The sequence below is a fragment of the Dasypus novemcinctus genome, chromosome X (assembly GCF_030445035.2).
Source record: "Dasypus novemcinctus isolate mDasNov1 chromosome X, mDasNov1.1.hap2, whole genome shotgun sequence".
Lineage (NCBI taxonomy): Eukaryota > Metazoa > Chordata > Mammalia > Cingulata > Dasypodidae > Dasypus > Dasypus novemcinctus.
Window position 1 is genome coordinate 47,175,938 of NC_080704.1, and position 15,186 is coordinate 47,191,123.

Genomic DNA, 15,186 nt, shown 5'->3' on the forward strand with positions numbered 1-15,186 from the left:
AACGCAGCTTGATCAGAATACTGTCTTGCTGTCATTCTTCATGTCTCTCTTGTCCCATACCATTCTATCCTCACAGGTCCTGGAGTCTCCGTTGATCGTCCCGCAGGCCAGGACAGGGATGTGACTGAAAATGGTAGTCTAGTTATGTAAATGCCAATAGACAGAATGCTTGAGAATAATCTAGGAACTGGATAGCATAGTAAACCAAGAGGTGGGTGAGAATTGTGGTTGATGGTACAGATGCAAGAGTGTCCTTTGTTAGACAGAACAAATGTATATCACTCCTGCAGGGTGTTGGCAATGTGGAGAAGCATGGGAAAAATACGGCTGGAGAGACCTATGGACTGTGGTTAGTAGTAATAATACAATATTCTTTCATCTATGCAAAAGATGTACTGTGTTGATACTGAGGTATATGGAAAATGTGAGCCAAATGTACACTATGGACATGGCAATAATCAGATGATATTATTTTATCTGTAGCAAATGACACACCACATTGTGGTGTGTTGATGGAAGGGTGTTGTTTGGGAATTCTGCACATGTGCATGATTGTTTTATAAGTTTACAACTTCTGTCATAAAAAATATATTTAAAAAATAATAATAGGGTGGGTTGGGAGAAAAACACACCAAATGTAAGATAAGAACTATGATTAGTAGTAAGATTAGTAGTAAGATTTTGACAGTGTTCTTTTGTGGTTTATAACAGACGTCTCATGACAATGCAAGGTGTTGGTGGAGGGTTGATGTATGGGACCCTGTATGATATTATGCACATTTGCTTTGTAAGTTCACAACTTTTACTATACACTTAATTGTTTATGTATGTTCATATATAAATGATATAAAGATAATAATAGGGAGGCTGGGGGAAAATACTTTGGTTAGTAGTAATATTTTGACAATGCTCTTTAATCATTAGTTTAAAAGGTTTAAAAACAATGCAGTTATTGGTGGTAGGGTGAGATGTTATATATGTTTGTTTGATGTTATGTATGTTTGTTTTGTAAGTTCACAGCTATTATACATTTATTGTTTATGTACGTTTATATATGAGTGATGTATTTCAGTAAATTAAAAAGAAAGTTTAAACAATTTTTAAAGATACTTTGATTACATAAATGTTACAGAGAATATATAGGGGATTCCCATATGCCTGTTGGGAGATTTTTTATAAGTGATTCATTCTATTTAAATGTGATATATTTGTTGGTTCTTGTATTTCTTGTAGCATCAGCATAGGCTGTTTGTGCCTTTCTAGGAATTTGTCCTTTTCATCTAGGCTGTCAAGTTTGTTGGTGTACAGTTTCTCATAATATCCTTTTATGATCCTTTTTATTTCTGTGGGGTCAATTGTAACTTCCTCCCTTTCATTTCTGATTTTACTTATTTGCCTCTTCTCTTTTTTCTTTGTTAATCTCTCTAAAGGTTTGTCAATTTTATTGATCTCAAAGAACCAGCTTTTAGTTTCATTGATTTTCTCTATTGTTTTTTGTTGTTGTTCTCAACTTCATTTATTTCTGCTCTAACCTTTATTATTTCTTTCTGCTTGCTTTGGTAATGGTTCGCTGTTCTTTTTCTAGATTCTCCAGTTGTTCAGTTAGATCTTTGATTTTAGCTCTTTCTTCTTTTTTAATATAGGAGTTTAGAGCTATAAATTTCCTTCTCTTCACTACCTTCACTGTATCCCATAAAGTTTTGATAAGTCGTATTCTCATTTTCATTCCGCTCAATATACTTACTAATTTCACTTGCAGTTTCTTCTTTGACCCACTGATTGTTTAGGAGTGTGTTGTTTGGCCTCCACACATTTGTGAATTTTCCCCTTTCTCGTCTACTATTGATTTCCAGTTTCATTCCATTATGATCTAAGAAGGTGCTTTTTATATTTATTTCAATCTTTTTATATTTATTTACATCTGCCTTGTGACGTGGTCTGTCCTGGAGAAAGATTCATGAGCACTTGAGAAGAATGTATAACTCACTGATTTGGGATGAAACGTTCTGCATATGTCTGTTAGGTCTATCTTGTTTATCAAAATGTTTGATTTCTCTACTTCCTTGTTGATCTTCTATCTAGTTGTTCTATCTAATATTGTGAGTGGTGTGTTGAATTCTCCAACTACTATTGTGGAGAGTCTATTTCTCCCTTCAGTTTGCCCAGAGTTTGCCTCATGTATTTTGGGGCACTCTGGTTGGGTGCATAGATATTTATGACTGTTATTTCTACCTGGTGGATTGTACCTTTTATTAATATATAATGACTTTCTGATCTAATAACTTTTTTGCATTTAAAGTCTGTTTTGTCCAATATTATTATAGTTACACCTGCTCTTTTTGAGTTACTATTTGTGTGGAGTAACTTTTTCCAACCTTTCGCTTTCAGTCAGTTGATATCCCTGGGTCTAAGGTGAATCTCTTGTAGGCAGTATATGGACGGCTCATGTTTTTTATCCATTCTGTCAGTCTATATCTTTTGGGGAGTTTAATCCATTCACAGTCAATGACATTACTATGAATGCATTATTTACTTCCACCATTTTATTCTTTGGTTTTCATATGTAATATCTTATTTTCATTTGTCTTTTACTCTTTTGGTTATCCTTTCTGCTATTCTTGCCTTCTACACTCTTTTCCAAGCCTCTCCTGTCTTTTTCTCTTTCATGATTTAAGGCTCCCTTTATTATTTATTATTTCCTGCAAAGGTAGATGGATTCTTTCTTATGAACTCTCTTAGTTTCTGTTTGTTTGTGAATATTTTTAACTCACCTTCAGATTTGAAGGACAATTTTGCCAAATAAAGAATTTTTGGCTGGCAATTTTTTTAACATCATAATTTTATCATACCACTGTCTTCTTGCCTCCATGGTTTCTGATGAGAAATCTGCGCTAAGTCTTACTGGGTGTCCCTTGTATGTGATCGTTTGCTTCTCCCTTGCTGCTCTCAAAATTTTCTCTTTATCTTTGGTTTTTGACATTCTGAGTTGTATGTGTCTTAGAGTCTTAGAGTAGGTCTATTTGGATTTATTCTGATTGGGGTACACTGTGCTTCTTAGAAATATAAATTCATTTCTTTCATGAGAGTTGGGAAATTTTCAGCCATTATTTCCTCAAATAATCTTTCTGCCCCCTTTCCCTTCTCTTCTCCTTCTGTATCTCCCATGACATGTATATTGTTGCAATTCATATTGTCATTCAGCTCCCTGAGCCCCTGCTCAATTTTTTTCATTCTTCTCTCTCTTCAATATCAGCTGTTCTGTCTTGGGTATCACTTATTCTTTCTTTTTTTTTTTTAAGATTTATTTTTATTTATTTAATTCCCCTCCCCTCCGCCGGTTGTCTGTTTTCTGTGTCTTTTTGCTGTGTCTTGTTTCTTGTTTCTTTGTCCGCTTCTGTTGTCATCAGCGGCACGGGAAGTGTGGGTGGCGCCATTCCTTGGCAGGCTGCTCCCTCCTTCGCGCTGGGCGGCTCTCCTTATGGGTGCACTCCTTGCGCGTGGGGCTCCCCTACGCGGGGGACACCCTGCGTGGCGCGGCACTCCTTGCGCGCATCAGCACTGCGCATGGGCCAGCTCCACACGGGTCAAGGAGGCCCGGGGCTTGAACCGCGGACCTCCCATATTCTTTCTTCTGTTATTTTAAGTCTGATGTTGTATGCCTCTAATGTGATTTTGGTCTCACCTACCATGTCTTTCATTCCCATGAGCTCTGTTATTTTTCTAATGAGGTTTACAAATTCTTCTTGTGCTTGTTCAGTGTCTTCTTTATGTTCTTTATCTCTTTATCCATATTGTCTTTCAACTCATTAATTTCATTTTGGAAATTTGCATGAATCTTATCAATTAGTTGTCTCAAATCCTGTGTCTCATCTGGGGCTTTCACAGATTCCTTTGCTTGGGCCATTTCTTCCATTTTCTTAGTATGGCTTGTAATTTTTTGCTAATGTCTCAGCATCTGTTTATGATTGTGAGTTTCCTCTGATACTCATTTTCTCTCTCTTTTGTAGGATTTAGTGGTGGGAAGCTGTGTAGTACTGCCATTCTTTGATTCTTGATTCAACCTGTCTAGGTCTTTAAGATTATCCCTGTTAATTGCTCAAATCTGGGTCCTGGACTCTGTAATGGTTTGTAGACCTGCTTCCAAGGGTCTTAGGGAGGGAGGTTGTAAAGGTTAGAAAAAAACCTCACTTAATTATTTTTAGTTTCCTCACAAGCACGTCCTTCATCCACCAGCAAATGGTGCGTTTCTGTTGGATCCTGCCTTGAGGCTAACAACCTCACAATTCAAACTATCAGAGACTATTCTCCAATCTTCGCTGGCAGCCCCCTCCCTTTTCCCAGGTAGGAAATAACTCCACTCCTCTTTGTGTCTTCAGAACAATCCCCCGTCAGTTAGTGAGTGTGATTGAGAGGGTCGAATCTCTTTAGTGCCATGCTGGCTCCCAAGGCAAACAAGTGTGTGGCCCACCAGGCCTGGAATTGCTCCTGGGACACAGCAGACCAAACTTGTGGGCCAAAAGCTGAGTCAGCCTTAGGCTGTGTCCCTCTCTCCCGTTTCCTGGGGAGGTGGACCCCTACTATCCTCTTTGTCTGTAGTCACTGGTCCAAGGCTGGAGAATTCAAAATTGTCTGCTAACAAGGAGGGGGAGGAGCGCAAGGCAGCTGCAGCTACAGCTTCCACTAACCATCTTTCCGTGAAGATTCTTTTCCTGTGAATCTCTCTCTCCGGGCAGTGTCCAGCTCTCCCCTGGTGTCCTAAACCCTAGAACATTTTTTCCAGGCTGTTTTCTGTCTGCCCTCTAGCTATTTTTATAGAAGAGGAAAGAGTCCCAGTGTCTCTCTAGTCTGACATCTCCCCCACCCCCCATGATTCCACCCCCCTCCCCAGATGGCTCCCTCATCTGTTTGCTTGTTGTTTCTGTTTGTTGTCTGCTCTTTTTTTTCTTTAGGAGGCACTAGGAACCAAAACCAGGACCTTCCATATGGGAGGTGGGTGCTCAACTGCTTGAGCCACATCCACTCCCCTCTGCCAATAGTTTTTGACAAGGCTGCCAAATCCACTCAACTGGGAAAGAATAATCTCTTCAGCAAATGGTGCTAGGATAACTGAATATCCATATTCAAAAGAATGAAAGAGAACCCCTATCTCAGACCATATACAAAAATTAACTCAAAATGGATCAAAGACCTAAGTATAAGAACCAGGACTATAAAATTCCTCTAAAAAAATATAGGGAAGCATCTTAAAGTTCGTGTGGTACCTGACGGCGGTGGCCCAGCGCAGCATGCTGCGAGCCCAGCAATGGCCAGCGCCATCCCCATTCCGGGGCACTAGGGTGTGAGCTGCCTTCCCGGGTCCCTCGCACCTGTTAGGGCTTGGGCAGCAATGAGGCTGAAATTCACCACATCCATCAAATTCGAGTAAGAGCCTTTCAATCACAGATGCAGCATTTCTCACAACAGCAAATATTTTTTCAAAAAGTGACCCGGAAATTGGAAGAAGCTCTCCATAAATATGATAGTGTTCAATGACTGGACATTGAATTATGGACTTTTTTCAGTTTGAGGATAATTTCTACAGCAGAGTAAAAACTGCTATCAAAGACCTACTGCCAGCTATCAGTGGTGGTATGAGGATGGTTTTGTGTTCAAATGAAACCCAGCTGAACATATAATTATGTAGAAAGAAGCAGTTAATATAGTTATGTAGTAGAAACAGTACCACACATTGTAACTAAGTTATACTATGTATGCCTACACTACCATTGTGATTTTTGGAATAATGATTATGCTATTTGCCTTATTAGTTTTTGAAGTATGGGTATTTGAGTGCATACTTTATAGACCTCAAAACCCACAAAGGTCTCAAAGAAGCTGGCTGAATAAAAGCCTGCTGTGGATGCCTTTTCACTCTCGTGGTTTGGGATTACCTAAATTCAACCTATTCTCTGCTTACAAACTCCAACTAGAGCAGCTATGCTGCATTGTGCCTTTAAACTCTTGGTTGTTTCGTTTCTTCTCCCTCTTTTAAATTTCTTTTAAAAATGTGAACCGCAACTTTTATGATTGAAAGAGGGAAAGGCCAGTGCATGTAATGATAAACTAATGGCAACCTCATATTTCTGGGGGTAGGAAGTAGCGGTCAGCTGTCATCAGTTTGCACAGCAAATATTATTCTCTCCTGACAAAATGCTGGCAAGAGCAGAGAAGTGGAAGTCGGTGGTCATCTTGGACTGAACTCTCTTAGGGAAGGAAATGGTGCCACTATGTTCCCTTAGATGCTAGGTAGCAAAAGCCTCTTCACTCAAAAGTGTCCTGACACTTGGTGTGACAATTTAAGTGAACATGTCTTATAAAATGGAGAAGGGTCTGATCAATCAGGGGATAAAAGTACAGAATCAGTGACAATACACACTTGGTTTTAGTTCTTAGAGGTTTTTTTTTTTTAGCTTGAAGGTTTTCTTTTAGTATTCAGTGTGATTTTTTTTTAATTTATTTATTTAATCCCCCCCCCCCCCCCCGGTTGTCTGTTTTCTGTGTCTTTTTGCTGCGTCTTGTTTCTTTGTCCGCTTCTGTTGTCGTCAGTGGCACAGGAAGTGTGGGCGGCGCCATTCCTGGGCAGGCTGCACATTCTTTTCACGCTGGGCGGCTCTCCTCACAGGCGCACTCCTTGCGCGTGGGGCTCCCCTACGCGGGGGACACCCCTGCGTGGCAGGGCACTCCTTGCGCGTGGGGCTCCCCTACGCGGGGGACACCCCTGCGTGGCACGGCACTCCTTGCGCGCATCAGCGCTGCACATGGCCAGCTCCACACGGGTCAAGGAGGCCCGGGGTTTGAACCGCGGACCTCCCATATGGTAGACGGACGCCCTAACCACTGGGCCAAAGTCCGTTTCCCAGTGTGATTTTTTTTTAATGAATCTATACTGTTAACTGATTGAGGCTCCAGTGTGATCCACTAGTTTATTTAATCAAAAACGTTTCAGGGATGTCTGTAAAATTCAGTGTTATATGTGATGAAAAGTAGTATTAGTTGATCTAGAATGGGACCAGAAATAATTTCTACTGTTCCAAATACTGAAGGAAAAAAAATTGATTTATACTTCATTTTTTAAAGTGTTGATAAGCCCCAAGGACACTTGACTTTAAAAATTATTTTAAATATTCTTTTATTATTATAAAGGAAATACAAATGGTTGATAAATACCAAAAAGATTCAAAAGCAGCTTAAATTTAAAAAGCACAAGGAGATTCTGGCTTGAAATGCCAAAATCTCAATGTCTTTGTAGTTGGTGAATTGAGTAATGTGACCTTTGAGCTTACAGATTTAAAAACTGTCACTGGAAAGTTAAAGTAGTCACTGTTTTTATGAAGTCAAATATATGCTACCTCAGAAATCCCTTGGTACAGAAATGGTAACCCAGAAAGAAGGAGGTCAGTTTGAAATATTGGTGAGTTGCATAGATTAGGTCAATTTACAGATAGTAAAAAACAAACAAAAAGGTTATTGAAATAAATACTTAACAGCACAATTTAATTTCTAAAAAGTAACCTTGTATGGGTTGTATTTTTAAGACTAGACTATATATCACTTTGACTTTTAGTCAAAACTTCATACCTTAGAGCCATATTTGACTTCATGTGACTGTATCATTACTATAGATATGTAGAACTGTAACCAAACACATTGTCCTCTAAAAAGTAACTTTTTCTCTTGATTGCAAAATACAGTTCTATAAACAAAGCCCATGGGAAGCGGACTTGGCCCAGTGGTTGGGGCATCCATCTACCACATGGGAGGTCCGTGGTTCAAACCCTGGGCCTCCTTGACCCATGTGGAGCTGGCCCATGCGCAGTGCTGAAGTGCGCAAGGAATGCCCTGGCACGAAGGGGTGTCCCCACGTAGGGGAGCCCCACGCTCAAGGAGTACGCCCTGTAAGGAGAGCCACCCAGTGCAAAAGAAAGTGCAGCCTGCCCAGGGATGGTGCTGCACACACAGCGAGCTGACACACAAGATGACGCAACAAAAAGAAACACGGATTCCCGTGCGCTGACAACAACAGAAGCGGACAAAGAACACGTAGCGAGTGGACACAGAGAACAGACAACTAGGGTGGGGGCGGGGGGGAAAGAGGAGAGAAATAAATAAATAAATAAATCTTTAAGAAAAAAAAGCCCATATACACAAAAATGTCCCTTTTATTGCAGGAGTTTAGAGAGTATAGCATTTAACTTAAGGTTTGAGTCTATATTGGACAAATAAGCACTATGCTTTTCAAATGATTTGAAAATCACTTTTATTTGCCTTTTTACTTTGATGGTGGTTTGAGTTTTTTTGGGGGAGGTTGTTTTGTTTTTAAAAGAAGACCACTGCACTTGTGCATTGGTAGCATGGCAATTATCTAATCTAGTATGATTGTGCTTTAGCCAGGGTGGACATAGATTAAATGATAAAAACGAAAAATTAAAGTACAAGGAACAATAAGTTCATGGTGCCAGTCAGGTGAAAACCACAAACCCCTTACTAAGTCCACACTATACTGTGTATTATTTAACATTTCACACCCACACCAACATATCCCCACAAGAATAATGCTTTTTTTGAATTTCAGTTCAAGCTCACAGACCATTTGTTAAGAACAGAAAGTGTGGAAGGGGGAGGGAGTGGGGCATATGGAAATCCCCTACATTTTTTTTTTCCAAATTCTACTCAATTTATTCATTTTTTTTAAAAGAAATTACATTAAAAAAATATGAGGTCCCCATTCGCCCCCACCGCCCCCACCCCACCACTCCCCCCACAGTAACACTCTCCCCCATCATCATGTCACATCCATTGCGTCTGGTGAGTACATCTCCGGGCATCGCTGCACCCCATGTCCCGTGTTCCACACCATAGCCCACACTTTCCCACGTTCCTACATTTTTTATGTAACATTTATGCAATGTAAGTATCTTTAAAAAATAAAAAAGTATATTAAAAAACAGAACCCCTGTTCTAAGAGAAACTTTGTCATAACTGCATATCTTTTAATGCCACCTATTCATTAGGAGTTTACATTAATTCTGTGAGGTAGAACACCAGAATTACTAGTATTCATTTTCATCTAAGATCTTTATTTCTCAAGCATTCTTGGTCCTGTTGGATCATTTCAGTACGCAACAGTGCTGGGATGTTAATATCTCAGAGAAAAGCCATCATGATGTGTGTGCTGGTCATCATAATCAGTATGGAATGATTTTTAAAATAAACTATCATGCCCCTCATGCAAAAAAAAAAAAATGTGGTAGGCAATGGTTTCTTAGACTTTACACCCAAATCAGAAGCAACAAAAAATATATAGATAAATGGGACCTCCTCAAAAAGTTCTGTGCATCAAAAGACTTTGTCAGAAAAGTGAAAAGATAACTTACTCAATGGGAGAAAATATTTGGAAACCACATATCCAATAAGGGTTTAATATCCAGACTATATAAAGAAATCCTACAGTTCAAAATAAAAAGATAAACGACCCAATTTAAAAATGGGCAAAAGATTTGAATAGGCATTTTTCTAAAGAAGAAATACAAATGGCAAAAACACATGAGAAAATGTTCAACATCACTAGTTATTAGGGAAATGCAAATCAAAGCTACAGTGAGATATCATTTTACACCTCCTTCAATGGCCATTATTAAAAAAAAAAAGGAAAACTACAAGTGTTGGAGAGAACCTGGAAAGAAAGGAACACTTATTCACAGTTGGTGGGAATGTAGAATGGTGCAGCTGCTGTGGAAGTCTGTTTGGTGGTTCCTAATGAAATTCGATATAAGACTTTCATGCTAATGTGCTGGAGGTGCAGTTAATGTTGGGGTTTAAGATATATTTAGGGGATTTGAATCTCTGGACTGACAATGTGATAGCCAGGTCCTGAGCCTCAACAGACTCCAGCACCTACAATCTGATTTATTGGACTTACCACACTCAGCTAAGATGGAGTTGAAGAAGGACAATCACCACACCATTGAGCCTAGAGTGATTACAACTGAAAATGGGAGGATTGCATCCAGCATCCATGTGGAATCTGAGCCTCCTCTTGACATAGAGGTGCAATGGACACAACCAATCCAATGTCCACATAGAAGAGGTGGCATTGGATTGGGAAAAGTGGACATGGTGGACGATGGGTATGGGGAAAGGCAGGAAGAGATGAGAGGTGGAGGCGCCTTTGGGACATGGAGCTGCCCTGGATGATGCCTCAGAGGTAATCACCGGACATTGTAAATCCTGACAGGGCCCACTGGATGGAATGGAGGAGAGTATGGGCCATGATGTGGACCATTGACTATGAGGTGCAGAGGTGCCCAAAGATGTACTTACCAAATCCAATGGATGTGTCATGATGATGGGAACGAGTGTTGTTGGGGGGAGAGAGGGGGGGTGGGGGGGTGGGGTTGAATGGGACCTCACATATATATATTTTTTAATGTAATATTATTACAAAGTCAATAATAAAAAAAAATTAATAAATGAAAAAAAAAAAAAAGAAATTCGATATAGATCTGCCATATGGCCTGGCAATACCACTACTAGGTATATACCCAGAAGAACTGAAAGCAGGGACACAAACAGACATCTACACACTGATGTTCATAGTGGCATTATTCATAATTGCTAAAAGATGGAAACAACCCAGGTGTTCATCAACTGATGAGTGGATAAATAAATTTTTTTAAAAGATTTATTTATTTATTTCTCTCCCCTTGCCCCCCACTCCGGTTGTCTGTTCTCTGTGTCTATTTGCTGCGTCTTGTTTCTTTGTTCGCTTCTGCTGTTGTCAGCGGCATGGGAATCTGTGTTTCTTTTTGTTGTGTCATCTTGTTGTGTCAGCTCTCCTTGTGTGCGGCACCATTCCTGAGCAGGCTGCACTTTCTTTCACGCTGGGCGGCTCTCCTTATGGGGCACACTCCTTGCGCCTGCGTGGCAGGGTACTCCTTGCGCGCATCAGCACTGCGTGTGGGCCAGCTCCACATGGGTCAAGGAGGCCCGGGTTTGAACCGCGGACCTCCCATGTGGTAGACGGATGCCCTAACCACTGGGCCAGGTCCGTTTCCCATGGATAAATAAACTGTGGTACAGACACACTGTGATGGTTAGGCTAATGTCACCTGGGCCAGGTAATGGTGCCCAGTTGTCTGGGCAAGCAAGCACTAGGCTAACTGTAATACGAGGGCATTTCATGGACTTTAATCATCAGACAGTTGATTGCATAGATGGCCGGTTACATCTACAATCAACTAAAGAGATTGCCATTGACAATAAGTGATATCTCATCCAATCAGTTGAATGCCTTAAAAGGGGACGTGATTTCAGCATTCAGAGACGGAATTCCCATCTCTCCATAAGATAGCCAGTGTCTCCTAAGAACTCATCCAGGACCTTCATTGAAGCCCCTGCAAAATTTGCACTTGTGCATGCCCACTGTCATGTGGGACAATTTTATAAAATCTCATACTATTTACAAATATCTCTTATTGATTCTGTTTCCCTAGAGAACTCTGACTAATAAACACACAATGGAATATTATTTAGCTGTCAGAAGAAATGAAGTCACGAAGCATATGACAACATGGATGAAGATAGTATGTTGAGTGAAGCAAGCCAGATACAAAAGAACAAATATTGTATCATTTTGCTATTATGAACTGAATAAAATGAGTAAACCCATGAAGTTAATGCCTAGAATATAAGTCACCAGAAAATAGAATGAGGTTAGAGAATGGAAATCTGGGGCTTAATCTGTGCAGAATTGGTAAAAAGGTTGTTTGTAAATGTTTGGAAATGAATAGAAATGGTGAAATCACATTATAGTGTTTGTAATTAGCAGGACTAATATACGAGTATGATAATGGTTGAAAGGGAAAGTCTAAGGTCATATATATCAATAGAAGGAAGTTAAAAAAATGAGAACAGGTCTGTATAGCATAGCAAATTCTCTTGTGAAAAATGAGTATAGTGCATATAATAGAATGTTTTTCTCTGAAACAGAACAAATGTTCATTAATATTACAAGATGTTAATATCGAGGTGATATTTGGGCAAAAAAACAACCAAAGCAAATTATGGACAACAGTGTAAAGTAATATATTAATAACCGTCCATCAAAGATTAAAAAGGAAGTATGCTAAGTGAAAGAAACTAGACAGAAAATAATACATATTGTTTGACCCACTATACAAAATTTAATTTCAAATAAATTATAGAGTCAGAAATATATTCGCAGTTATGTATGACAGCTGAAGGATAGAAAGATTGAGAGGTGACTACTGAGCAGTAGGGTTTTTTGGTTTGTTTTTGTGTGGTTTTTTGGGGGGGGTAATTAAAATGCTCCAATATTGATTGATGTGCTGAATGCACAAATCTGATTATACTAAATACCATAATTGTATACTTTAGATAGACTGTATGGTTTATGAATATGTTTCAATAAAATTGATTTAAAAAACCCATATTGAGATATCATTTCACACCCACTAGAATGAATACTATTTAAAAAATAAACCCAGAAAACTACAAGTGATGGAGTGGATGTGGAGAAATAGGACCACACATTCATTGTTGGTGGGAATGTAAAATGGTGCAGCTGCTGTGGACGACAGTTTGTCAGTTCCTCAGGAAGCTAAATATAGAATTACAGTGAACTGGCAATCCCGATACTAGGTGTATACTTAGAAAAATTAAAGGCAGGGATTCATGCAGGTATTTGCACACCAATGTTCATAGTACAGGTATAAGAATGTTCTTTCATGAATGATAACATTTGTGACACTAATACAAGGTTTTAATAATAGGGTGGTATATGGGAAAAATTCACCCAATGTAAACTATAAATGACAGTTATTACTACTTTAAGAATCTTTTGTCAATTGTACCAAAGGTAACTACTGTTTAAAAAATAGTACAATTACAAAAAAGTGCTATCATCAATTGTAACAAATGTTCCACATCAACGCAAGGTGTTAGTGGTGGGGCAGTATATGGGAATCCTGTGCTTTATGCATGATTGTTCTGTAAACCCATGACTTCTCTATTTAAAAAAAAAATTTTAAACAAGAAAGAACACTGATGTGGGCCTTAAAAAACAGACTTAAGTTCTACCTCTACTTTGCCATGAATTAGCTGTGTAAACTCTTGCCTTTCCCCAATACCTTCCAAAAGGTTCTCATGTGGGGATCTTTATTAAGGAAGGGAGTACAGCTTTGAGAAACAACCTGCTCCTCTCCTTGTCCCATTTTCTGCATCTGTCAAATGAAGAAATATTCTAATTCCATGATTTTATAAGCTATTTGAAAGAAACATGATGGGAGAAACAGGAAGGGAGAAATTGCTGCATGGTTGGTCCTGGCTATGTGTGCCCATGGTGCTGATGGGTTGCTTGGAGGAGATCACCACATGGCCTGTTGGGAAATGCATAAAAAACATAGACACCATGTAGCAGTTTGATATAATTGATGAATACCAAAAAGAATTATTGGCTTATGCTTGTAATCTGATCTGTACCTGGGCGTGGTTGAGTTATGATTAGGGCACTGAGTCCCCACCCCTTGGTGGGTGGGGACTCATAGATAAAAGGCATGGCAAAGGACAGAGTTGAAGGTTTTCTGATGTTGGAGTTTTGATTTTGGAGTTTGATGCCGAAGTCTTAAGCCGGAGCCCTGGAGAAAGAGACAGAGCCGTTTGCCTGATAGTCTACAGCTGACCTTGTGGGAGAAAGAGAGAAGCTGAGCCCAGAGGAACCCAGGAAGTCACAGACATCAGCAGCCATCTTGCTCCAACATGTAAAAATAGACTTTGGTGAGGGAAGTAACTTATGCTTTATGGCCTGGTAACTGTAAGCTCTTGCCCCAAATAAATACCCTTTATGGCAACCAGCAGATTTCTGGTATTTTACATCAGCACCCCTTTGACTGACTAATATACACCACTAGGGCATACTGATTGCAGACCTGAAGAAATAAATCTGGACTAAATTCAGTGGTAGGACAGGTGAGGGTGAGGTATGGGGAAGACTGCACATCGCGGTACTATCTATCTCACATTAGCCTCTTTCTGCCTGGAATATTTGTCTGCTGACCTATATAATATACATCTCGCTACTTAGCTTCAAGAGCAGCAGCAAGTGGGTTGCAAAAGGTGTTGATGAATGATTTTTAAAGCACTGATGTTACTCCTAACACCCAGACTGTAGTCTCTGAAAAACTTTTTCCACTAAAAAGAACCAGGAATCTTTGGAGTAATAGCTGACTCCAAATCTGGTTAGGAGATATAGCAGAAAGCCAGGAAGCTATCAGATTCCTGAAATCATGTTGAAAGGACTCAAGAGCCAAATTTAATACCTTGTATTTGGCAAAGATGAGACTATTTCAATATTAATTTGGATAATAAGTGATGGAAGAAACATCTCAATTATAGGCTGCTCAAAGCAGATACTATGAAATCCATTGGCTTTAACAAAGGAAATTTATTAGCTTACAAGATTACAGTTTTAAGGATGAGAAAAATGTCTAAATCAAGGCATTGTCAAGCCAATGCTTTCTTCCCAAAGACTGACTGGCAGTGATCCTCAGCTCCTTTGTCACATGGCAAGGCATATGGTGGCATCTGGTGATCTCTCTCTTCTCTTCCAGGTTTTATGGATTTCAGCTTCTTGATTCTGTAACTTTCTCTCTCTCTTTGTATTTCATTCTCTTATAAAGGACTCCAGTAAGAGGATTAAGACTCACTCTGGGCAATGCCTTTACTTTAGTAGCCTTATCAAAAGCTTCTACTTATAATAGGTTTACACACACCGGAATGGAACTTTAAGAACATCATTTCCTGGGGTGCATATAGTTCCAAATCATCACACTCCACCCTCTGGACCCCCCCCAAAAGACATGTTCTTGCCATACACAAATACATTCCATCACAATATCCCAAAAGCCTTAAAAAACTTCAGTAACAATTCTAAGTACAAAGTCTCATCAAAATTTGTTATTGCATGTTCTGTCCTGGGGCACAATTCCCCTTCATCTGTGGACCTGTGAAACCTAGAGAACAAGTTATCTGTTTCCAATATATAATGGATGGACTGTCATAGGATAAACATTCTCATTGCAAATGGGAGAAATTGGAAGGAATCACAGGTCCCAAACAATTCCAAAACCC